This window comes from Halichoeres trimaculatus, unplaced genomic scaffold, assembly GCF_033239565.1.
Source record: "Halichoeres trimaculatus isolate MK-OKI-2021-1 unplaced genomic scaffold, fHalTri1.1 fHalTri1_scaffold_1, whole genome shotgun sequence".
In the NCBI taxonomy this organism is placed as follows: Eukaryota; Metazoa; Chordata; class Actinopteri; order Labriformes; family Labridae; genus Halichoeres; species Halichoeres trimaculatus.
The window spans coordinates 14,322,385-14,346,594 of record NW_027437179.1 but is presented as its reverse complement, the minus strand read 5'-3'; the positions used below and the strand labels follow the sequence as shown (position 1 = coordinate 14,346,594).

The following is a 24,210-nucleotide window of genomic DNA, read 5'->3' as shown; positions in this document are numbered from 1 at the left end:
GGTTTCTCTCCGGTTTCCTTTCACGGTATAAAAAACTTCATCAGGTGGATCGGCCACTCTAAATTTCCTGTAGATCCAAGTGTTAGTTAAAATATTTTTTTTGTATTTACTAGGGCTGTCATTTTAACACGTTAATTTGATTAATTAATTACACCGCAAATTAACGCGTTATAAAAATTAACGCAGATTAATCTGGATCCCAAACCCGCGGGGCGTTCAAAGACACACTTATTTTTAAACGTCTGGCATTTACAAACCGTGTGTCCTACTTGGAAAACGAGGAGTTCTCGTCAGATTTTTCAAATTTCCAACGGTCCCTGAATGTATCACACGTGACGTCAGCAACATGCTTTAAACCGGGGGAAAGAGAGAGTGATTGTGACTGCCATCCACATCGCGTTTATTCACACGTCCTTTTTGAAAATCTGCAGAAAATCAACTGTTTGCTCTAGCTCAATTCTTTAAAAAACAGATAATTCTACATTTTTTACTGCATTAAACAAGCCCTGAATGATCGATATATATCCTGTACTTAAATCTAAAGAATTCTTTGAAAATTTGCTTCCATCTTCCTGGTGTCATGTTTCAGCTTGGGGCTGCTCTGCACCAATCAGCAACAGTTTGTGTGTTCAGAGCAAGTAAAACTGAGAATACTTCACTTTTCTTTGATCCAAGACTTGAATTTAGTGTTTTGTACATAGTTCCTCACAGTTTTTAGCCTGTAGCCCTGGTTCTCCTGACCTCATAGAAGTATAGAAGTTCATATTGCAGTGAAAATTGAGTCCACATTGATTAAAAGCAAAAACCGTCCTAACAATCAAATCAGCTTATCTTAGGTGCAGGACTGTGTAGATTTTGTAAAGACAGAACCATAAAACTTTTTTCATGTGTTCCTTATGCCTCAGGGTACCTAAAAATGTGTTGTAGACATTCCCAACTTATTTTTAAATGTTTTTTTAGTGTCTTTTAATGTAATTTTAATGTCCTGGAATTCAAATTCTTTATTTTGGGACCTTAAGCAGATATGAGATTAAAATGTAATTAATTAGATTGATTACAAATCCTGTAATTAATTAGATTAATTTTTTTTATCGCCTGACAGCACTAGTCTTTACACATTCACCCTGTGTTAGGCTGGCAACATTTTCAGGATGAACCCCAGCTGGGATAGGCACCCTGGAAGGCTAAAGCAGCAAAGATAACCAATGAACAGAAGTTTGGAATCAGCTTTGTGCTTCTTTGTATCTATCACATTTTTAAAACATTGTTTTAGGTCGCAGTGTCCAAATAAGATCATATCAATTTTAGTGAAAATGACTGAATGACTTTTTTTCTGTAAAAATCAGTCACTAAGTGTGATCAAACATATTTGTGCCATCATTATAGACTTATCAAATCAAACCTCACCTGACCTTCAATTGTCTCTTAATCCAAGATGCAGTGTAGCATGCTGCGTAAATTTCAGCAAAGGATCTATTTTTTTTTAACAGCAGGATTAGAATCTGGATTTTATCATGATTGTTTTTTGTGAGCGAGTGTGTGATGAGTTTCCCAAAAACAGCCTTTCCCAGGAGAGAACTGTGAAATGATAACTAGAATCAGTTTGAGGAACAATTTCCCAAACACACTTTTCTCATCCCTCATCCTCAAACACTGATCACAGCAGTCTCATATGTTTGTGATGAAGGCTGTGATGATAACAGAGTGTATCCTGGACAAACGATGAAGAGCAGCAGAAGAGTTTATAAACGGCAGGCGTCTTCAGAGCTGCAGTAACAGATTAGAATAGAAGTACTTCCCACATCCGTCCATCCGTCCATGAGGCCTCCTCTTCTCTTCTTGTGTATCCATCTGTCAAATCTCCATCGATCTGTTGATAAATCTGTTCATCCATCTGTCCATCACTTCACACTCAGAGGACACTTCACAACAGCAGCTACAACTGTGCCTGAGTCCAGTTTTACCTCGATGTGCTGGTGTAAGGATCTTCATCGTTGGTTCTGATGGTTTCTGGTGTTTGGAGGACTCTACTGGTCTCTGTGGAGCTGTGATGTTAAATGAATGAATTTTTTGGATCACATGCTGTTTTTTAAAAACATCTAGATGGTTTTGTTATCAACATAACTTGCACTTAGCATCATCCATTCATCTTCTCCCGCTTATCCTGGTCAGGTCACAGGTGGCTTTAGCCTGTTCTACCTGTCTTCAAGCTAGAGGTGGTGAACACTGGACTGGTCACCAGTCAATCACAAGACTTAACTTAGCATCAAACAGAATTGTAATATCATCGCAGTGCTTCAGGTTAGAGCTCCCACCTATGAGCCATGCATACAGGTGCAGATGTTCAGTCTGATGTCTGTGATTCTCAGCGCACCGTTTGAAGTGTTTGAATCACCACAGATTTGTGGCTTGGATCTGAGGGACGACCTCTGGTTGGCAGCATAGACTGTATAAAACATGGACGTAGTCTCGCCGACGTCACTCGTCTGTTTCTGAAATGGAAAATGAAGCACATCGGCTATAGCGGCCATAATGGTAGTGGCAAGGGCTTTGCCTACAGCCATAGGGCGCCTCTCGGTCAAGTGACCCTCAGCTGTGCCTCTTATTGGGGGAGCTCGCGATATTAATATTCTCCCAACAGCCGATTCACAAAAAAAATATCACCCCCCTCACAGTGGGTGCTGGTAGTAAAATTAGCAACTCAGACAGGAGATGTTTTTTGAGCCAGGCTGTAGATTGGTTGATTTCTGCTTTGAAAATTGCTTTTTTTGGCTTTGTGTGTATGTGACTTCCGGTACTTCTGGAGCCAGCTTCAAGCTAACACTTGAGAAACAGCAGGTTTTAACACTTCCGCATTGTCTCATATTCTTAGACCGGAGGTTGCCGCTTGGTTGGCAGGTATTGTGAGCACTATCACTTAAAAAGAATGGGTATGAAACAGAAAGATCAGCCAATCAAGACCCTTTAAAAGGGCAAACACTGTCTAACTAACAGGATCACTGGACGTCAGTGATTGACACTGTTCAGACACGTGCGCATGTGTTCTGCATATCTTAGAGAATGGCAGTGGGATCCTTAAAAAAATGTGTGTGACAGAATAATCACTTTAAAGGGATAGTTCAGTTATTTTGAAGTGGGGTTGTATGAGCTCTATGTGACCACTAAGGACATTAGATACAGTAGAAAGTTGTCTCCTCTCCCTCAGTAAGACACAGACTGTAATCAATGGTGACGAGGAAATAGGCGCTAACAGGGAGAGACCGTACCAAATTCAAAGGCTATTTTCTCTGCCTACAAGAACTAAAATCAAAAAGTAATACCACAGTTTAAGAGTACGCTACATAAAATGTTTTTTAAGTGCATTAAGTTTTCGGAAATATAAACATTTATCTGGACCTAACTAACTGATCATGTATCCTTCCGCGCAGTGCTAGTGCGCTCCGTCCCCCCTCCTCCTTTGAGCTGTAGGGAATATGAACAAGTTATGCTTCGGGCGCCGGTTGTAGCCTTGTGTAAGTTTGATCAAGTATTGTAATTCTTTTGTTTGTACTCTAAGGATTGTGAGGCAGCGTAGGAAATTCAAAATGAGTGACTATGACAGCAACAATGAAGTTCCATTCACTTTGGAACCAAAAGGATACCTGTATGAAGCGGAGCACACAGAAGAGGAGCTGCTACAGATGGAGACTGAAAGGAATACAGAGGAAATATCCACGGACACTCTGATTAGGAGTATCTGATTTATTTATTAAAAAACATTATTTGCATTCTGAAAGCATGCATGTAGTCCTTTGTAGCTTTACTATACTGTATTTTATTTATATTTTTTGACTGAGTTTTCTTCAGCAGGCCTCTTTTTAGTCTGTGAATCTTCATCAGAATCCTCTGCTTTGGGCTTCACTATCATATTTCTCTTCTCTGTTGACAGGAACATAGTGAGCATGAGTATGTATGTGAGTATGACACAGAATTTACAACAAGCAGAAGACTTTGGGGGTGGTACTTAATAATCAGTCAGTAACCCTGCAGTTTCACTTCAAAAGCAAACACTGAGTTAAGGCTAAACTCATTACACTCATGAAGCTAGTTGCTTAGAAACAAAGCAGACCAGATTAACTTTTTGTGCATGTAGAAGCTGAGGGAGCGACGTGCAGTGCTTTGAAAACCAGGTTTCAGTGATTATGGTGGAGCTCTGCTGGAAATTTTGGTACAGCTCTCATGTTTGGTTATGTTTCCTTAGAGAATGTTCACTGTTAAAGTTTGCCTCTACAAACCTTTAATGTGGAAACCATCCATCCATCCATCCCTCCTGCAAACTAAACTGTATGATGTCTAATATGACTTGACACACACAGAAACTGAAGAGAGAGTTTTTCTTTTGAAAACATCGAAATAATCTGGAGCTTTGCAGAAAAGCCAAATACCAGATTCTAGCATCACAGAAAGTGAGAGAATAACCATTTCCTTTGTTCTTCCCTGAAATCATCTGTACAACTGCGTTTCGTGTCCGTGTTGAGATGTATGATCAGTGACCTCAAATCATCTATGTCCTGGCAGTCATTGATTACCGTGTTTTCCAGCACATAGCCATGGACTGTGTATGTGTGTGTGCACTGTGTGTGTGTGCATGCGTGTGTTATATGACACCACAGACATGAGGTCATAGCTCTGAGACCATCAGTCCCACCTGAGCACTCCTCAAAAGGGTGTCACATTACATAACCATGCGTGTGTGTGTGTGTGTGTGTGTGTGTGTGTGTGTGTGTGTGTGTGTGTGTGTGTGTGTGTGTGTGTGTGTGTGTGTGTGTGTGAGAGAGAGAGAGAGAGAGAGAGAGAGAGAGAGAGAGAGAGAGAGAGAGAGAGAGAGTGAACTCATGACTTAGCTCAGTGTCTAAGAGAATTTTTTGTATTCCAACGTGGTAACCTGGAAACCTCTGGTGTTGTAACATGAAGCCAGTGTGGGAGTTAAAAAAAAAAAAACTGCAGTTCCTCTGGTGTCCATCTGAGGCTGCCTGCAAGCCAAGAAATCCCTGATATGTTCCTCTTTATGCACCCTGGTACAAAAAACAGTGTTTAGTCTAAAGCAAATTTCCCTGTCAGCTTTGTTGACTGATGGTTGATGGTTGGTTGAGTCAGCATTTCAGAATAGGAGACTGCAATCATTGGGCTCAAAAACGTCCCTTTGGAAGCTGATGCTGATGGATGACATCACAGAGACTACATTGATGATTTAATCCAAACTATGACCAGTTTTGGGAGCGATTGTTGGTACTGAAGCCTTTATCTCTGAAATTTGCATTTTGTTTCCACTTTTCAGTTCCTAAAAGTGACATAAACTTTTCAGGATTCCACAGAAAGTTTTTACTGTGTCAGCACAACGTTACATCGCATGTGAAGCAGCATGGTGACAAAGTTGTGAGAAGAGGATCAAAAGTTTCTACACTTTGTTTAAAACAAGGTTGTTATAGTTAACTAAAACAAAACTAAAAAGGAATACTGAAATTTAAAAAACATTGCAGTGAACTCAAACTAATAAAAACTAGAAAAGAAAACAAAAACGATAAGTAAACTAAAACTGTATCTTGTGTTCATAAAACTAACTGAAACTAACCAAAATTATTGACAAAATGTTCTTAGTTATCGTTTCTTACAATATTAATAGCCTTTAGGATTTAAATTAACTCGACACATTTTCCCAACCAATTTTACAACAGTTTTCGGCAGTTGTCAGTGCCGTACGGCACCATCATAGGGGCGTACTGGGACATGCTTGTTTACTGCACTGACTAACTGTGCGCTGTGCTGCAACGAAACATAGAGGAGCAATGAATTAGAGCATCTGTAATAGTTTAATTTCATGTGAGTCCGACTTTATTGTTACAGAGTCCAAGTTTCTAATTATTTAAGCTCATATTATATTGTTTTATATAAGTTATGTTGTTATTATTTTTATGTAATGTATGTTAATATTTTTTTATATAATTTATAGTTATATTTTTATATTGAGTTTATATTATTTTCTTGTGTTTAAGGCAGCAGCCAACAGTTCAGTATCAGCATTGACTGAACAGTGAGCACTATGTTGGAGTTGAAAATAAACTGTATTACAAAATATTTACTCTGACCTTTTTGAATCCTGCACCTGGTTAATAAGGTATGAAAAAACTAAAACTAAACTAAAACTAAGCCTTGTTGAAAAAAATCAAAACTAAATAAAAACTAGAATGTCCGCTCTAAAACTAATTAAAACTAAACTGTAATGGGAAAAAAATGTCAAAACTAGCTAAAACTAAACTATAATGACAAATCCAAAACTATTATAACCTTGGTTCAAAATGATGAATCCACCGGTGAATAAGGCTCCAAAAGTATTCCTATTTAAGATGTTTTGTCTCCTCAGTGATAAAGTGAAGCTCTAGGATCTCTTAGTTTGTGTCGATCATCGTAGCCCTGTGACAAAGTGATGGCCGTGCTTTCATGTCCTTTTCATGCTTTGGTTGTTTTCTCTTTGTCTGGGTAAGCAGCTCATACAGAATCATTTTCAGTCTCTTAAAACACCTCGTGGAGGAGAAACTCTTAACCTGCATGACAAACCTCTGAGCCCTGGTCTCCTGCTGCTGGAAACAGGGCTGTTATATTTGGTTTTGACGTTTTGAAGACAGGGGATCTCCACTCAACAGCATGCTCTCTGATGATGCTTTTATCCAAAGTGCCTCACAGCAGCGTGACTGCATACATTGAAGCTTGGATCAGCCAAGTGGGAGTGAACTTTAATCCTGACCGTGTTAGAGCTCTGCTTCCACAGCTCAGCGTTGCTGCAGCCCTAGTCTGTCTCATACAGTGGCAAAAATTATCATAACACATGACAGATCTGAAAATCCTGTCCTACATCACCTCATAATGGCTCTATTCTATGGTATGTAGAGTATAAAAATGACTTTTGAGATAGACTTTCATTAATTTTTTGGGTATTTTAAGAGCCAATTTAACAAAAACAATTGCAACCTCTTAACTATGCCAAGTGTTCTAATAATTTTGGCCGTGTATGAAAACGTCCTCTGCTCAGCGCTCAGGGATCCCTGCTCATAGCTTTCAAGATAAGACTTGAGTCTTGAAAATAAATTGACAAATCTGTTGCCAAAACATGTTTCAGTTTGAGCCCTGAAATCTTCTTGAATCAGTGTTTTTCAAATATTAGTTTAAAAAAGATCTGAAACCCAAGCATGCTGTGAGGACAACCATAAAGAAACTTTAATCCATGCATTAAACAGCTTTGTAATCTCTAAATCAAACATTCATAAAGGCATCTACACAGAAGTGAGGAGAAAAGCTCTCCGCTCCTCCTGCTGCTCTGAGCAAGATGCCAGGAAGCCAGACATCAAGCCACCAGTCGAGCTTTTACATCTCCTCAGATACCCCCCGAGCCGCCTCGCTCAGATTCCACTGACAGATGAGAAACAATCACGGTCGGCGCCATGCGAGCAGAGAGAAAGAGATTTTCTGAACATAGTGACAAATGCCTCCCTGACTGTGAGGAGCTGTTTGGAAGAAGGTGGAATTTGCTGTGCTGACAAACTGAAGCCAAGAAAAAGAGATTGGAACATTTGTTTACATTAAGAAGAGATGTGAGGATGATACTGGAGCTCTGAAGAGACACTACCAGAGGGTACAAGTGTCAGAGCGTGCGTTTAATTAACTGTCACATGGTGGTGATGAAGAAGTTTCAACATCTCTAGTGCTGGAAAAGTTGCTATACAGTTGAGACGGTTTCATGCGTAAAGTGTGTGATAAGGAAAGAATAGAATATAATAAAATTAGATAAAATTAACTTTCCTTTAATTCCTGCTTGTTATGTCACTGTTTCTTTGCACACACAAGTGCACAAGGCTCAGTTTACTCAGGCTAATAAGTTCGATTATATCATTGAGTCACTCTGCATCATCTCCAACGCCATGTGCAGAAATGGAGGAAATAAACTCACACAAATAGAAATCTCTCTTTTTATTCCACGTCCTCTTCAACGAGGGAATCCTTCCTGACAAAACGACGCTGACTCCTTTTCATTTTCAGCACAAATATCAAACCACAGTGGCAGCAGCAGCAGCAGCAGACAGCCGCTCTCTGGGAGCTACATCGAGCTGTGATTTCATTCATTAATCACTCGCTGTTCAACACCGCCGACTCTGTTGACTTTTGATTTCTTCGGTGGATTTTCATTATGGTTCGAGGTGTTTACAGGAGCGCTGAGAAGTGAGGCTGCCGAGGAGGTGAGCACACACGGTTTGAGGGTGATTCACTTCCCCTTTCTGTTACCTCTCACCAAAGATCCAGCGTAGTCCACATCAAATATGAGTCAGTGTGTTGCTCAGACAGGCAGAGGGAGGCTGAACTTCAGTTTTTCTCACGGTGCTGCTACAGAACAAACAGACTCTACTCGGTACAGGTGTGAGGTACTTTAAGCTCCACTGAGGTACTTTTGAGGGTCTCTGTTCAAAGAGTGACAAGTCTAATCCAACATGCTGCTTATCTGAAAGAGCTGTAAAGGTGCAAACCAACTGTACACAGCCAAATCCACTAAAGATGAGCTGCCTCCGCTGCTTCATGTGTTGATTTTGTAAGTCCTCTCAGAGTGGCACTCCTCAAGGTTCATTCACTGACAGTATATAACTATTTCCTTCTATGAGTGGTTATAAGGATGAACAAAGAAGAAGCTATTAGACCATAGACTGTAATACACAATCATCATCTCCATGATGTCACTCGTCTGTTTCTGATACAGAGTTTTAAAGCCTATTGGAAAAGTTGAACTCAACAGGTTTCAGTCAAGTCAGGCATTTTAAGATTAATGACTTCAAAAATCTTGAGTTGTATAAAAAGATGGATCTGGTGTGAGTCTGTCAGTCTTCAACAATCATAACAGTGTGTGTTGATAGCATAGACTGTATAAAGTATAGATAATCTCCATGACGTCACTCGTCTGTTCCTGTTACAGTGAAATGAAGCCAATCCAAGGACACGGCCATATTGGAAAGGATAAATGCTTTAGGCTTCCTTTCTAACAGCTATAGGGCGCCTTTCAGTCACATGAGCTAACTGTCTCTCTGATTGGACAAGTAAGTAAGTAAGTAAGTAAAATTTATTTGTAGAGCGCTTTTCACGGATAAAAATCACAAAGTGCTGTACATAGATAGGTGCAATAAAACAAACTTAAAAGGAACTAATAAATGAAATACCAAAACCAAAAAACAAACATCATCCAAAAGCTTTCCTAAATAACAATTCTTTCAAGTGCCTTTTAAAAGAGTCCACAGAGTCAACAACACGAAGGGACAGAGGCAGCTCATTCCAGAGTCTGGGAGCTACAGCCTGGAAGGACAGGTCACCACGAGTTTTAGAACGAGTTTTAGGGACCTTAAGGAGGTTCTGGCCTGAAGACTGAAGGGAGCGTCCTGAAGAATACGGACACAACAAGTCAGCAATATATTGAGGAGCTTAACCATGCAACGCACGGAAAGTCAGGACCAAAATTTTAAAGTCAACACGAAATTTGACTGGAAGCCGATGAAGCGCTGACACAACAGGGGTGATGTGGGCAGCAGAGTTCTGCACAACCTGAAGTCTGTTTAGAGTTGTTTTATTTAAACAAGTGAACACAGAGTTGCAATAATCAATGCAACTCGAGATGAATGCTTGGATGACCATTTCGGCAGCAACCTCCTCACTTTAGAGATATTTCTCAGATGATAAGCATATGATCCTAATAACTTCTAAACCGCAGAGTTTGAAAAAATGAACCCCCTGTAAAGTGTGTGCCGCTAGCGAAATTAAAGTTTCAGACCAAAGTTGTTTTTTGAACCAGGCTGTAAATAGGCTTTTTATTTCTGTTACAGTCCATTTTTTGGCTTGGTGGGTACATGGTGTCTTTCTGCAGCCAGCCTCATGTGGATTCTCAGAGAACAGCAACTTTTAGCACTTCCACATAGTCTTCATTTTCTAAAACTCAGCTGTTTGACTTGTGTTGGTGGTTTCCAGCATTTCTGCAGGCAGCCTCAAGTGGGCAGCCTCAGTTTTAACCCTCTGCAGCTTCATACTTTCAGACCAGAGGTTTCCACTTACAGGAGATCCACTATGCCTGGTGCTCTGGGCAGGGAAGAGATGTATGCAGTATGCAATGAATGATAGCACATTTTTGTGCTATTTTTGATTGCTTAGTAGGCAACCCACCAGCTTTTTTTGCATCAAAGTTCAGAGTTTTTTGAAATATTTTTTGACCCACGTTTCTTTTTCCACTTATGTGTAACTTTTTTGCTTTAAAAATATTCCAAAATGTTTGATCTTAAATCAACAAGACCAGATCATTCTTTGATATTTTCCTGACTGTTGTCATGGCTTTAACTTTTTGTCACTTACTTGTGTTTTACTGAGAGGTTAAGCCCCTACTGTTGAATTATTAAAACATTCCTCAAATGGGGGTAAAAAAAGGACTGTTTGACACCATTATACACTTAAAACACACATTTGAGTGCAGATTGCCTCAGCAGGAGCGGTGACAGGAGCAGGCAGCTCCACCTGAAGAAAGACCTAAAAATAAAAATGGGGTAAATGTGGTAACGCTCTGAAAGTAGGATGAGGCGTGCAGCACAAATGGAAGATGCAGGAGAGCTCAGTATTACTCTTGGGGAGCGTTTTAAGAGTGTGCCCTTTCCCTGTGGGTGCTGCTTTTTTTAGCCCTGACATTGACGTGAAGCGCTGTGTGGCAAAAGTTGACGTGTTCTCTCTGTGGCACCCGGGGAGTTTAATTTTGAGCACCCGGGCTGTGATGTGAGGTGCTCAGTTTGAAACCAGACGAACAGGCTAATTCAAGATGCCACTGTGAATCTGTGACTCTATGACTGACATGTGTCACCGTTTTGTGACATTCAGTATGCTAATCAGCACACACTTTGGACATGGGGGAGCGCCTGGCGTGCTGCACCCGATGCTCTCAAGCTGAGAGTCGGTAAATAGTTTAGCAGGGGGAGATAAGGTCTATTTTTATCCTGGCAGACAGACGGAGGAAACACACTGATAGGCTGACGCACAGGTTGAGGCATCACAGAAAGAGAGACAGCCTAACAGACTCAGAGACAGACAGGGAGACGGAGACACGGCCAATCAGGGCGACAGACAGGTGGGCAGAGACACAAAAAGAGAACCAGGCAGAATGAAAGACAAGGCTGCAGCTTCAAACTACAAACCTCAGAGCTGGAGGTTTGAGCTCCTTCTCCTTGCATTTGCTTTTTTTTTTCTTTTATCTCACATTTTATCAGCTGTAACTCTGACTGAATGAGTGATTGCTTGTTTAAACAGTGGTTTTGCTGCTTCTGAAACACATCATAAGTCTTTAAGCTAACGATACGTATGGTTACCTTTCACATTTGAAGTGATTCGGTATTGATGCCTGGTACTTGGTACTTTTTTGTGTTCATGTGGTAAAAAATACCAATTTGTTTAATGATGAAATTTAACATTTTATCAATTTAACATATTTATTCTGCAATATATAACCTTGCAATGCTGTGTCCATATCCACCATGGAAAATCACCTTCTCTTCCACTCCCTCACAGTCACAAAGATGCATTTACGCACCTTAACATGGTACCTGTTGATTTAACATGAGTCAGTGTAATATATTTTTAGGATAATTGACGTAATCTAGCATTCCAATCTAGTTACACGTCATGTTCAGGGATGATGTATGTCTATCTGGCAGATAGATGGTTAGCTTCTGTCTCCAGCTTGTGTCTGAAGTCTCTCCTACCCTGAGTAAACTTCCACCCATTCTCCTAGCTGCATGCTCTGATTCAACACACACACACTTTGATAGCACATATCTCTGAAAACTGACACCAGCTGTGGGTTGAGACAGTTGAGACACTCATATTTTTTGACCAATTACTCTCGGGTGTGTAGTTTAACTCAACCTCTGGTAGGCGTAGCTATGATTGTTATAAAATTGTATTGCTCCCGGATATCTGGGCTCATTCTTTTGGGACCAGCGCTGTAAACCTTACCTGTGACCAGAACAAATGCTAAACTGAGAAATGGATCCTCCTCTTGTGATCTTTGGGAGTTGTTCGACTAAAGAATCGGGTAGATTTTATTACAGTTGGTTAGGCATGGGTACCTTTCGCATTTAAAGCGATACGATACCGATTCCTGGTACCTGGCAATCGGTATCGGTACTCAATGGTACCAATTTTCGGTACTTTTGTAGGTTAATCTGGTAAAAAATATCAGCTTGATTAATAATAAAGTCTAAATTATTTTCAATTTAACAAATGTATTCAGCAATATGTAATCTTGTAATGTTGTGTTCATGTCCAGCATGGAAAATCACCTACTCTTCAAGTCCCTCACAGTCAGAAGGATGCATTTAGGTACCTAAACATGGTAGCGTTTGATTTTACATGAATCGGTACCTGGTACTTTGGACAGAATTCAGTCGGTACCTATAAAAGTATCTAATTCAGTACCCATCCCTACAGTTGGTACCTGGTACTTTTGACAGAATTCGGTCAGTACCTGTAAAAGTACTTAATTTCAGCTAGAGCCTGGCCGATATGGGATTTTTGGGGCCGATGCCGATACCGATACTGGGGGCAAAAAAAAGCCGATATCCAATATATCAACCGATACCCGATATATCGGCTGATATATATAATAAATTCATTGATATACACAGGATATACACTGTATGTGAACACAAATTATTATAATACCCATAAGATTCAAGACAGAGACAGAACACTATGAAATTAAAACAAGGAACTTAAATTATAAAACTGTCAACATAAGAACTGTAGTGTTAACCAATGATAAATAAGAACAAGCTGTAAACACAATAATAAATAAAGAAGTCAAACTTTAAACACAGTAAGTAGAAAAAAAATAAAATGTAAACACAATGAGCAACTTAAACAACGTTAAAACACCGTATTATAGTCTTACATTAGATGATGGTGGACGTGTGAATTAACAGTAGCATTTATCTCTGTTTATCTCTCAAAAAAAGCAAGTAACACAATGTCAAAACGTCATTCTATAGTCTTACATTACATAATGGTGGACGGAGGGGGCGGGCACTCAGGCAGTGTGCAGCCCAACACACAGACACACAGGAACAGGAGAGACAGAATCTCCGCGGAGCAAAATTTTTCATAATCAGCTACATTTCAGCCAATGTCGATTAATCGGTGACAGGCATAATCGGCCCGATTAATCGGTCGGGCTCTAATTTCAGCACCCTACTTAAAAAATTACATCATCACGTGACTTGACAATCACACTCGTCAGCGCCAATCAGCAGCAGAATTTCTAAGACAATGGTGGAGATAATGGACAAGCTTGGCTTTACTTTATCAAAGAGGAAGCTAACAGTGTCTAAAGATTATTTAGTTTTACTCATGTCCAGAGTGACAGTGTGCAAAGATTTTGACTTATTTTTTATCTTTTTATATCCAGAGATACCCAGATCCAGTAACCAGTTTCATACTTGTTTATTTATAAACTCAATAAAATGTTGATAGAAAACCTTTAAAGCCTGTTTTTTGTACAAAGGAAATTTACAAGAGGGATTGATAAGAGAATCTGTATTAGTAAAATCTTATCATTACCCTTCCCTACCAACAACTACTACTCTTAGGTATCTATCATTCCTGTTTAACCTGGTTCACCAGCTCCTGGTAGTGACTTTTAAGAAAAACGAAAACACGGCATCTTCCTCGACACATGACACTGTATGCACACTGTTTGGTCATATTAGCAGTCCATTCGTGTGCTCACAAAGTTGTCGAGCACCTTGACGAGCAGGTCAAGTCTGTGTTGCTTTATCGCTAAAGCGTCAGCAGGGTTACATGCTTGCTTCAAGTCATGTAACACACAGTTGTAAACTCTGCATGCAGAGCGGAAAAAAGAACTTTATTGTAGTGAAAGGCTTTTAAACCTGCTGATGCTTTATTTGAATCTGCTTACTCACCAATAAAGCATAGAGCAGGAAACAAAAGCAGCATTCATTGACTTTTGAAAAAAGCCCACAGGAAATAGATTATTGTGTCGACATCATGATCCAACAGCTGCAGCAATTGGCTCATTTATTACTTTCTCCATATTCTTCTGACTGTTTTTGTAAAGTTATGAACACTTGTCAAAGTGTTGGAGGTCAGATTTCAGAAAGATTCTGCAGGATGTCAACAATGACTTATGCAGTCAGTGTCAACCTTCAACTCTAACATCCTCTTTAAGACTGTGTTAAAAACTTGTTTTCATGATCACAAAAGTGAAGCTAACTCGTTCAGAGAGCATATCTGAGTTCAACTTAGTTTTCTAACAATGAAAGCTGTCGCTCTGCCGAGGATGATCTCTGTGGGTTACATCACAGCAGCTGTGTGAGGAGAGGAAGACCTCTTTCCTCCCACACCATGTTCAGCATTTCAAAAACGATTCTTTCAGTCACCAACCTTCACCTCGCATAACACTCACTTCTTTATTCATGACTTTAAAGTGAATGAAACTGCATAAAAACGTCTCTATCTTCACAGGTGTGTGCTACCAGATCAAACAAAAACTGTAGGAATACGGACATTTTATTATTTGTTGGAGTGTTTTCAATTCTGCACCCTGCATGAAAAGTAAAAAAAATTGCAAATCTTCATTTATGACAGAAATGGGTGCTTCATTATCAAAAAGGAGAGGAAAAATTAGCACAAGATCTCCCTCAATGAGCTAACCCTACAATCAACTGCATATGGAAACAGGTGTAACTGGGAAACTAAGGTGTTGTTGTTGAAACTAATGAAGTCAGTGAAGCAGGAGGTGCCACTATCATCACGTGGCCTTGGCCAACACAGAGAATTATAATTAGAAATATTTGCAATAAGTTCCTGCGGCACATATTGTTTTTCAGGATGTATAAAAGTTTTTTTTCTCCACATAAAAATTCAATTAATTGTTTGATTTGTTCAAAGCTACAAGTGATGAATTTATCTAACTGTGTGAAGCCTGACCTCCAACACCTTATTGAAGTGTTTAATACTCAGCTTGCAACATAAAACCTACAATTTAAGTCAGTGCATAAAATATGTTCTAATTTTTTTTTGTCTGATAGATTTAAACTGTCTTCATTTTTCAACATTTTCGTAGTAATCTGTCCAAAACCTGAAGATTTTGTGCAGGTGTGCAGGTCTTTCTAAACTCATCTGTTTTCATTACCTAGAGTTAACAGTCCCGTTAGCTACCAGTATGATAGTGAAGCCCAAGACACACAGGAAGAGCTTCATCGTGGAGTGCCTGGATCTGAGGGCACACAGAACGTGTGCTTGGAGCGTAGCGCAGCCAGGAGCAGTTGGGCTCAGTATGAGGAGAACAACACACAAACAACAGGTTACAGTGTCTTTCTGTGGCTGTATTACTGCTCATTTGGATATAATTCTGTGTCTTCTGTGCACTCCCTGTCTTGGCAGATGACTTCAATGGGAATAGATTGGCTCCATGTGTGTCTTGGGCTTCAGGCTCAGCACAGTGAAAGTTGTACTGCTCGAGTCGTGCCACCTGCTCTGGCTGCTCAGGTGTTTTTTTAATCCAGATTTAGGGCCTGATTTGCCTTCACAAATTACCTGGTTCAGGGTTTGTCATTACTGATTATTTCTTCCACAGTGGAGCCTCCCCCACAGTCAGGAATCATAGATATCATACCTTTCCTTGTCTGATCACACCAAATTCTGTGAGACCTCAGGTCTGTGGGATTATTGCTGCAGACACTATAGGGCATGGTGTACCAATGTTATGGCACTGTTTAGTATGTGATCAGAGGATTGTTTTACTGATCTTTCTTCATGTGTGTGTGGTCTCCAACGATTCCCAAATCTGTTGAGGTATAAAAGTCATGCCGTGTGTGCCTGGCACTACCATAGACTGTATAAAAGATGGACGTAGTCTCGCCGACGTCACCCGTCTGTTACTGAAACTGAAAATGAAGCACATCGGCGATAGCGGCCATATTGGTAGTGGCAAGGGCTTAGCCTACAACCACAGGACGCCTGACGGTCACGTGACCCTCAGCTGGGTCTCTTATTGAGGGAGCTTGCGATCTTAATATCCTCCGAAAGGCCGTTACAAGTTACAAAAAAATTTGAACCAGGCAACAAATAGGTTAATTTCTGCTTTGAAAATGGCTTTTTTTGGCTTGGTGTGTATGTGACTTTCGCTACTTCCGGAGCCAGCCTCAAGCGAACACTGCCTGTCACCAAATTACGGCTGCGGATCGTGCACTCCGCCTTGCGCCAAAGATAGACCGGGTTGGAGCTGGCGAGCTTTCAGCGCACTTTTTTGGCACGAAATTGTCACTGCGCCAACATGAATCTACTGACACCTCCCCCTGGTGCGCCGTCAACTCCCCCTGGCGCGCAGTCACACCCATCTCTGCACAGACAGTCTATCAAATTGTCAAACTGGCAGCACACGGTGGTGCGCCGCACGAAATTAGCACTGCGCCAGGCTTGCGCCCCCTGCGCCAGGCTTGCGCCCCCTGCGCCAGGCTTGCGCCCCCTGCGCTGCGCCACGAAATTAGAGCCCTGGATGTTTAAGAAGCACATTTTCACATCATGTTATTAAATACAGTCATTTTAACCTGCCAGCTTTTGGAGTTCTTGAATTTCTGCTGAACGTACAGAGCTTTATTTTTATTTAAGTAGCTTGTGCACAGTCAAAATATAGTTTAGTGAGATGTTACTATTATACTTTGGGTTTTTATTTTGCACTTGATAAAAATGTTAATGTACACATAATTTAGAGCATGATTCATTTCAGTGACACAATTGATACATTGTAAGAAATAGGAAGCTGGGGGCTGTATGAAAATGGACCTTGGGACATGACTGACCCTTGGACCTGGTTTTAGACATCGCTTATGTCACCAAGTTATACTTTGTCTTCTGGGTAAATATCTGTACTCTTGTATTTGTGGCTTCAGTAAAGAGGGCATAGGCAGTTTTTATAGCATGAAAATGTTTTAAAAGAGATGTGTACTTATACATAATGTTTTGAATATGGCTTGCCAAATGTGGTGTGGATGATGGGAGCATTTGGGCTCTTGGTGTTTGTCATCTGACTGTTAAATCAGTCTGAGTTTCCATATCACAGAACAGAAGTTAAGCTCTGCAAAACAGAAACCCAGCATCTGATGCAGTTCAGTGTTTGAGGTTGTAGTTTTGATTCTTCCTGAGAACACAGTGGAGATGTGATGTGGTCACTTTGACGGGCTGGTAAGAACCTCGTCCTCTGAGTGAAGTGTGTCTTGTGTGTGAGCTGTGAAAGCACAGCAGCCTCTCTGTAGGGAGCAGCTCAGTAATCCAGCACTCCTTCTCTTCTTCTCTTCTCTGGGTGATTATGTTTCTCCGACTTTCTGTTCAGGTGGTGTGTGTCTCTGTGGTTTCACCCAACACCGGAGAGGAGAGAAGAGAATCTTTGTTGTTTGAGTCAGATAGAAATTAAACATTCATTAACAGTAACGTAACTCACTGGTTTTAATTTTGCATATACTTGTGTTGTGTGTGTGTGTGTGTGTGTGTGTGTGTGTGTGTGTGTGTGTGCGCACATTCGCAGAGCTTTCATGGCACTGTAGTAATTGTTGTATAATAGCAGCTGGTGAATTATTAAATTCACACTGCTTCCTCTGAACCGGCAGCAGCTGGCCCTACTCGTCAGCAGAGATCACAGGCGCACACACACACACAGAAGGATGCAAGGGCATACACACCTGCTTATGTTGAACTAACACATTCAGATACACACATCTACACAAAAACATGGTGACTCTTGCGTAATGGACTCCTATAGAGAAGCTGACTTTCACACATGCTCTGTAACCCTGAACTTATCCCAACATCACCCAGAGAAGCTGCAGTGTGTATTCATGTGTGTGTTTGTAAGTTGGATGCAGTGTTATACAAAAATACTGAAATATAATTATTAATACATACTCCTGTCCTTGACAACAATGAATTAAATAGATTAAGAGTGAGACAAAAAGAGTAAGCATGTTATTGCAATCAACAGTCAAACTAAAAAGGCTCACTCCTATTTCTTCTTTTTGCATTTTGAAGTTCTGCACAAAATCTCAATAAGATCCAACAGAGCAAAATGTAAAATTTAATAAAATTTTCAATTGGTCTTGAGATTTTGATCAGGAGTGTATGTTGCAGGATTCCCTGAATCTGTCTATAAGCTGCTCAAAATGCTCTGTTGTAAAAAATATCTTCATGAGTTTTGTTGAAATGATGAGGTCAGCGCGTACGGATCTTTGAACTGGTTCAGGACATCATAATCATAGCTTGATGAGCATGTTATGCCTTTTTCTGGACCAGGCCAAAAAGTTCTGATTTTTCTAGTGCTGGGCAAGTTAACGCGTTATTTTCACGTTAACCCGCCAATCTATTAACGCTGTTGAATATTTTATCGCACATTAGTGCATGTTGCTCACATGCTTTTATTTTGTAAATGTCTGTTGCTGACCGCGGTGGAACCGGAAGTGAAATTGGCGGAAAAACACGATGAGTAACCAAAACAAGCATGGAGAAGAGGGTCAACGCCATGGAACTTAAAGACGCTCGCCGCTTAGTGTATCAGTCCGCGCGCTCGGCGTGCCATATTTAAACAAATGCAGGTAGTCTGCCAGGACGAAGAGACACCATGAGAACTAGAGCCTTATTTAGCGGTGTTTTTGTGTGAAAGTAATGCACTAAAAATTCTCTAAATGAAGCGTGAATGCAGACCGATATAAGATTTTTTCGGTGGGAGTCTGTTTATTTGTGTTTTTGGTCAAGTAAAAAATGGCCCCGTCTGAGTGCAGAGGAAACCAGCAGAGGAGCAGGGAGGGAGTGTTTGGTGTGAGCGCCCTGGGCTTCTGCTACACAAAATCACTGCTGTAGGGGTCATTTCTGCCCTAAACCTTGTGATAGGACCCAACTTGTTCCATCCCGGAGTATCACATTAATGCCCTGACAGTGGCAATAAGCTTTAATTTTGTATTTACATTTTGTAAATTTGATTTGCACTAAATATGTGATTTAACTATTACTGTATAAAAAGTACTGATTTAATGTTTGCATGACAGATGTTTTGACACTTTCACAATGTGATTAATTATGATTAATCAGGGAAATCATATGATTAATTACAATTAAAAGTTTTAATCGTTGCCCAGCCCTAGATTTTTCATAAACTTAAACTACAGATGCTATAAAAGGCCAAAAACACAGAGTGCAGATGGCCGAGTGGTTTAGGTCGCACTCCATGAGGTACGCCCTTGCACAGGTGGGTTTGGCGGGGAGGGTTTGAGTCCAGCCTGTGGCCTCTTTACTGCATGGCACTCCCCACTCTCGTCCTGTTTCCTGCTCTATCTACTGTCCTCTCTCCTATCCAATTAAGGCATAAAGCAAAAAAAAAAAAAAGGAATGTGACTTAATATTTTATCCAAAGACTCAAACTGTTGGCAGATCGAAAAAGAAACATCATCATCACAGGGAAAAAACTACAGCATATGTAAGTCAGATCAGTGGTTTTTAAGACATGATCAAATTTGATAAAGTGGCCGACTGTATAAATAAAAATCAAACACAACACCACAGTAACCAGGTTTATGTCTTGATGTTATCTCAGTGCTGGTTCAGACCACATCATGCTGTTTGTTTGAAAAATGAAACTGTGTAATCATCATTTCGGTCTTTATTAAACAGCACTCTTGTATCTTGACAGCTGCAGTGAATTTGTTTTATCGGTTTCTGCCTGAAGCTCTTTTTTTTTTCTTTTATCAGCGACTGTACAGAAGAGAAAACAATAGCAGGAGTCAGATTGAGATGTTTTGTTGGAGCACAGTGCCGTCTTATCACCAACACAGATTTTTAATTGGATTGTGAGCAGCCTGTTTCTGTTGGGCTCACGGACCATGTGGCACACTGTGTTCACATTTACTCTGAGGATTAAAAGCAGATTAGGATCACTATCTGAATGAGTCGTCTAAACACACGGGTTAGACGCCAGCACTTGGATAGATGGTCCCACAGATTCTCATTTTCACAATGATATATATATAAATAACTTTGTCGCTTCACTTAAACAGCAACAGTAAATTTTGCTTTATAGTCAGTGAGATAAGTTGTTAGTGCAGGATGACACTAAAATTGGGCGTTGGAAACCAATCAGAGTCCTGTCAGCTTCTCCAGAGAAAGTCCTGGTCAGACAGTGAACACTCCATTGAAAGCTTAGTAGTGATCACTGACAGTAGATCATCAGACAGTGAGGAAAGATTGAGAGGCTGTCTGTAGTTGCGTTTCCATTACACCTAGAATTACACAAAACCGAGACATTGTAATAAAAAGGGAGGGATTCTGAGAGAATCTGTGTGGAGCCTGGTGACAAGAATATATATTTTTTCCTTTCAAGAGTCTAATCACTTCTTGACTCTCCCCCCCAACATATTTTACAATACCCTAGAAAGTAAAAAAATCCACAAGAACGGCAGCTGTCAATCATCGTTAAACGTGACGTGAAACCTTGTTTTTAACCTCTTATAACCAATTAAAACGAAACGTTTGGAAAAAAGAGAACTTGAATACAAGGCAGCCAGATAATATCTTCAAATTACCACAACAATCAGACGTGAGAAACATTTCTACAAGGTGTATTCATTTTTTTCAAAGTTTGACCACAGCCCATCTGGAATGACTGGAGAGCCAGATTTTTTGACCCTTACTGCAGCCAGCCACCAGGGGGAGCAGTTTTTGTGGCAATCTCACTGAGCAAGATGACGTCCATTTTTTCTACAGTCTATGGGGCACCACAGACCCTTCTTTATTGGGACTCTATGGGGAAGGAAAGCAGCAGGAACCAAGTAAGAAGGGGGAGGGAAGGGGGCGAGCGCAAACAGGACATAGTGGGTTAGGAGGGTTTAAATGCCAGAAGGGGTGAGGGTGAGGTTGAGGTGGGTTCTGTTCCTGAAACTTTGCTTAAAGCTCCACTAAAAAGTTTTCACTCTCTCATGAGGTGGTTTTTCAGAAGTTTCACCTTTTTAGCAAAAACATTTCACGTTGTCATATCAAAGCACCTCCCTCACCTCCTCCGCCACAATCCTCTCCCAAAAGTCCCTCGTACGTGTCCATGTCCACACATACGGATTTCTGGTGTTCATTTTGTAACAGCTCTGCTGTTAGTCCTGTGGTAGGTGCAGGTGTTTGTATTTTGGACCGTCAGTAGTGAAGGCATCAGGACGGCTGTGAGCGGGTCAGAGAGCAGCAGGAGGGAGGGGCGGAGGTGTGTGTGTAAATGGGAGAGCAGGCAAGGTGGAAATGATGATTTTCATTAAATTTTTTTGTTCCTGCCTGTTTTTATTTGCTGTGGTTCCGCCAACAGTTTGACCAGTAAATAAAAACACAAGTGTTAATGAATTGGCATCATCATGAGTGCAGCGTCTGTCCGGACATTACGTATTACTTAACTGGAGTCGTGCACACTTCTAGTCATAATGGAAACACCGTCAAGGCGCAGTTATACTTTATCAACACTTGAGAAATTTTGCTTTTTATTTTGGGGAAAAGAGTAATAGAATCACAGCTTGTGATGATTACATGTCCATCATTAGTGTTTATAATTCAAGGTGTAGCTATTCTTGCTTTTACTATCTGTTAGTATAAACACAAGTCTGCACCCATGCATACATTGACACTGCATGTTACACGACTTTCTTTACGATCTTTAAAACACTTGATTCTGAATGACAGTTATTAGATTACACTAACATGGGCAAAGCAGCGGACCAATCACATAATATCAAATCATTCTACAGAAATGAGTTTAGAGAGTTTAGCTTCTGATTGTTAATGCCACTGACTGGAATGTGAGGTAAAAACAAGGGGAAACATCCAGTGTAGAAAAATGAAGCCTATGCAGAAGTGTGAAAATTTCATCAAGAATCAAGGTTGGCTGCAGAAAGACCGGAAACCATGTAGACACCAAGCCAAAGGAACAGAATTTTACGGCATTAAGAAGATTTTTTTTCTATCTCTGCAGTATAGAAATTACTAGGAATATCTGATTGTCCAAACAGAGACACAGCTTAGCTCACGTGACTGGCGGGCGCCCTGCAGCTGTTCGAAAGGAAGCTAAAAGCCTGCGACATATCCAATGTGGCTGCATCTGCCGATTAGCTTCATTTCACTGTTTTATAAACAGACGAGTGACGTTGTGGAGACTTATTATGTGTTTTATACAGTCAGTGGGTAAAACTTTTAGCTTCTGTTAGCATCATATTGGTAAATATCCAGATAGAGGCTGGTTGCGGAAAGGGCACTTGCGAGAGTAGAAGCTCACGTGGGTTTACGTTCTTGTCTGGACTTCGCGCGAGAACAAGTTTAACGTATTTGCCTGTAACACTGCACGTGTTGTCAAGTGCTTTTGGAATTGTTATTTCCTTCTACAATGAGTGATAACAAAAACCTTTATTTAGGGATGGGTACCGAATTAGGTACTTTCATAAGTACCTACCAGATTCAGTCAAAAGAACTGGGTACCGATTCATGTACAATCAAAAGGTAACACGTTTAGGTACCTAAATGCAAACTTGTGACTGTAAGGGAGTGGAAGAGTTGGTGATTTTACATGCTGGACATGAACACAGCATTACAGGGTTATATATTGAAGAATAAATATGTTAACTAAAAATAATTTACATTTTATTATTAAACAAATTGATATTTTTTTCCATCTACGCACACAACAGTACCGAAAATTGGTAGCGTATCGTTTCAAATGTGAAAGGTACCCATCCCTACCTTTATTCCTCTGATATGTTTATCATTTTAAATAACGTAACTTTTTTATTTTCTTGTATTATCCTTATAATAAGGATGGGATGTGTCATATAAAATGGAATGACTTTCCACTTCAAGGATGAGTCTCTCGTCGTCCATTGTTTTCATCAAAATAAGTGAGGAGATGCTGTGCTGCTCACTTTTGCGACCTTGTGTCACCAGGTGTGATGTAATGTTTACATTTATTACTAGCGTGACTGTGCTGTCAAAGAAGAGTCAAGTTACATTTGTTTGTTCACTGATTTTAGTTGGAAAAACAACAGATCTTCATGCCACCAGGCAATTCACTTCCTGTAAAGCTCATCATATTTCATTCAGCTTGACGCAGACCCTCTCCGGCGTCAGGGAAAAATTGACTTCTTGCCGATTCATTTTGTTGTGCCGTATGGCTTCTGCAACCGGACTTGCACCATGTGGGGGGGCTAATGTGAGCCTACAACAGTGAGTATTCAGTGTGAGCCTGGGGTTAAACCATGAGCAGTTTTGATGATAGCAGCAGCGTTCAAAGGTGTGGCAAAAACAAACAGATTAGAATCAATCACCATGGAGTGCAAACTCCAACCATTTCTTAACATCTGTATCCACCAACCATTTAAAACCAGTGAAATCATTCTGTAATTATAATTCTTTGTCACCCTGTTTGTATCTTAAGTTAGTGGCCAGGATAATGTCATGTTATGTTGGAGTTGGATTTAGCGAGATATAAAACCCCAACAGGGTGGACAAGACTCCACCACATCAAGCTCTACTATCTGACATACATTACCCCTTACTCATTGTAACAGCCCTGTTTGTCATTTGTTTCTGCTTTTTGAGCATCTTTTGGAGTTTTGCATGCATTTGAATTTACATCATTTTAGGGCTGCAGCTGTCGAATATTTTAGTATTCGAGTATTCTACTGAAAATCCCATCGATTAATCGAGTAATCGGATAAAATACATTTTTGTTTAGTTAAAGAGCAGTTATTTTTCAAATGAATTTTTTTCTCTTTAAGAAATAGAATTTTCTGATACAGCATGTCAATAAGAGCACTTGCTTTGGTAGCTCCAAAATCTGTAAACACACTTTGACACATTTTTTGTGCCATGTACATCTCATCAAATGTTGTGGACCCAAATGGCACCCGTTTTGTAGAATGACCCATTAGTCTCCAAACTCTAGAAAAGAAGCTAGATTTGTTGCTAGTTGCTATTTTGTACAAGAGGTAGCTTGAGGGGTCTGAAAACTCTCTTAATATTGCCTCAGCTCTATTTGAAATACCACTCTTTGATCTTTTTTTAAATTAAACGATTCCTCGAGGCGGAGAA

The 24,210-nt window shown here is 40.3% G+C and overlaps 1 protein-coding gene across 1 annotated transcript in view; it reads left to right on the top strand.

The window, feature by feature from the left end:
- The window catches only part of mmp24 (matrix metallopeptidase 24), a 117,810-nt gene that overhangs the window by 18,265 nt on the left and 75,335 nt on the right, over window positions 1-24,210 (top strand). The gene's annotated exons all lie outside the window — the stretch shown is intronic.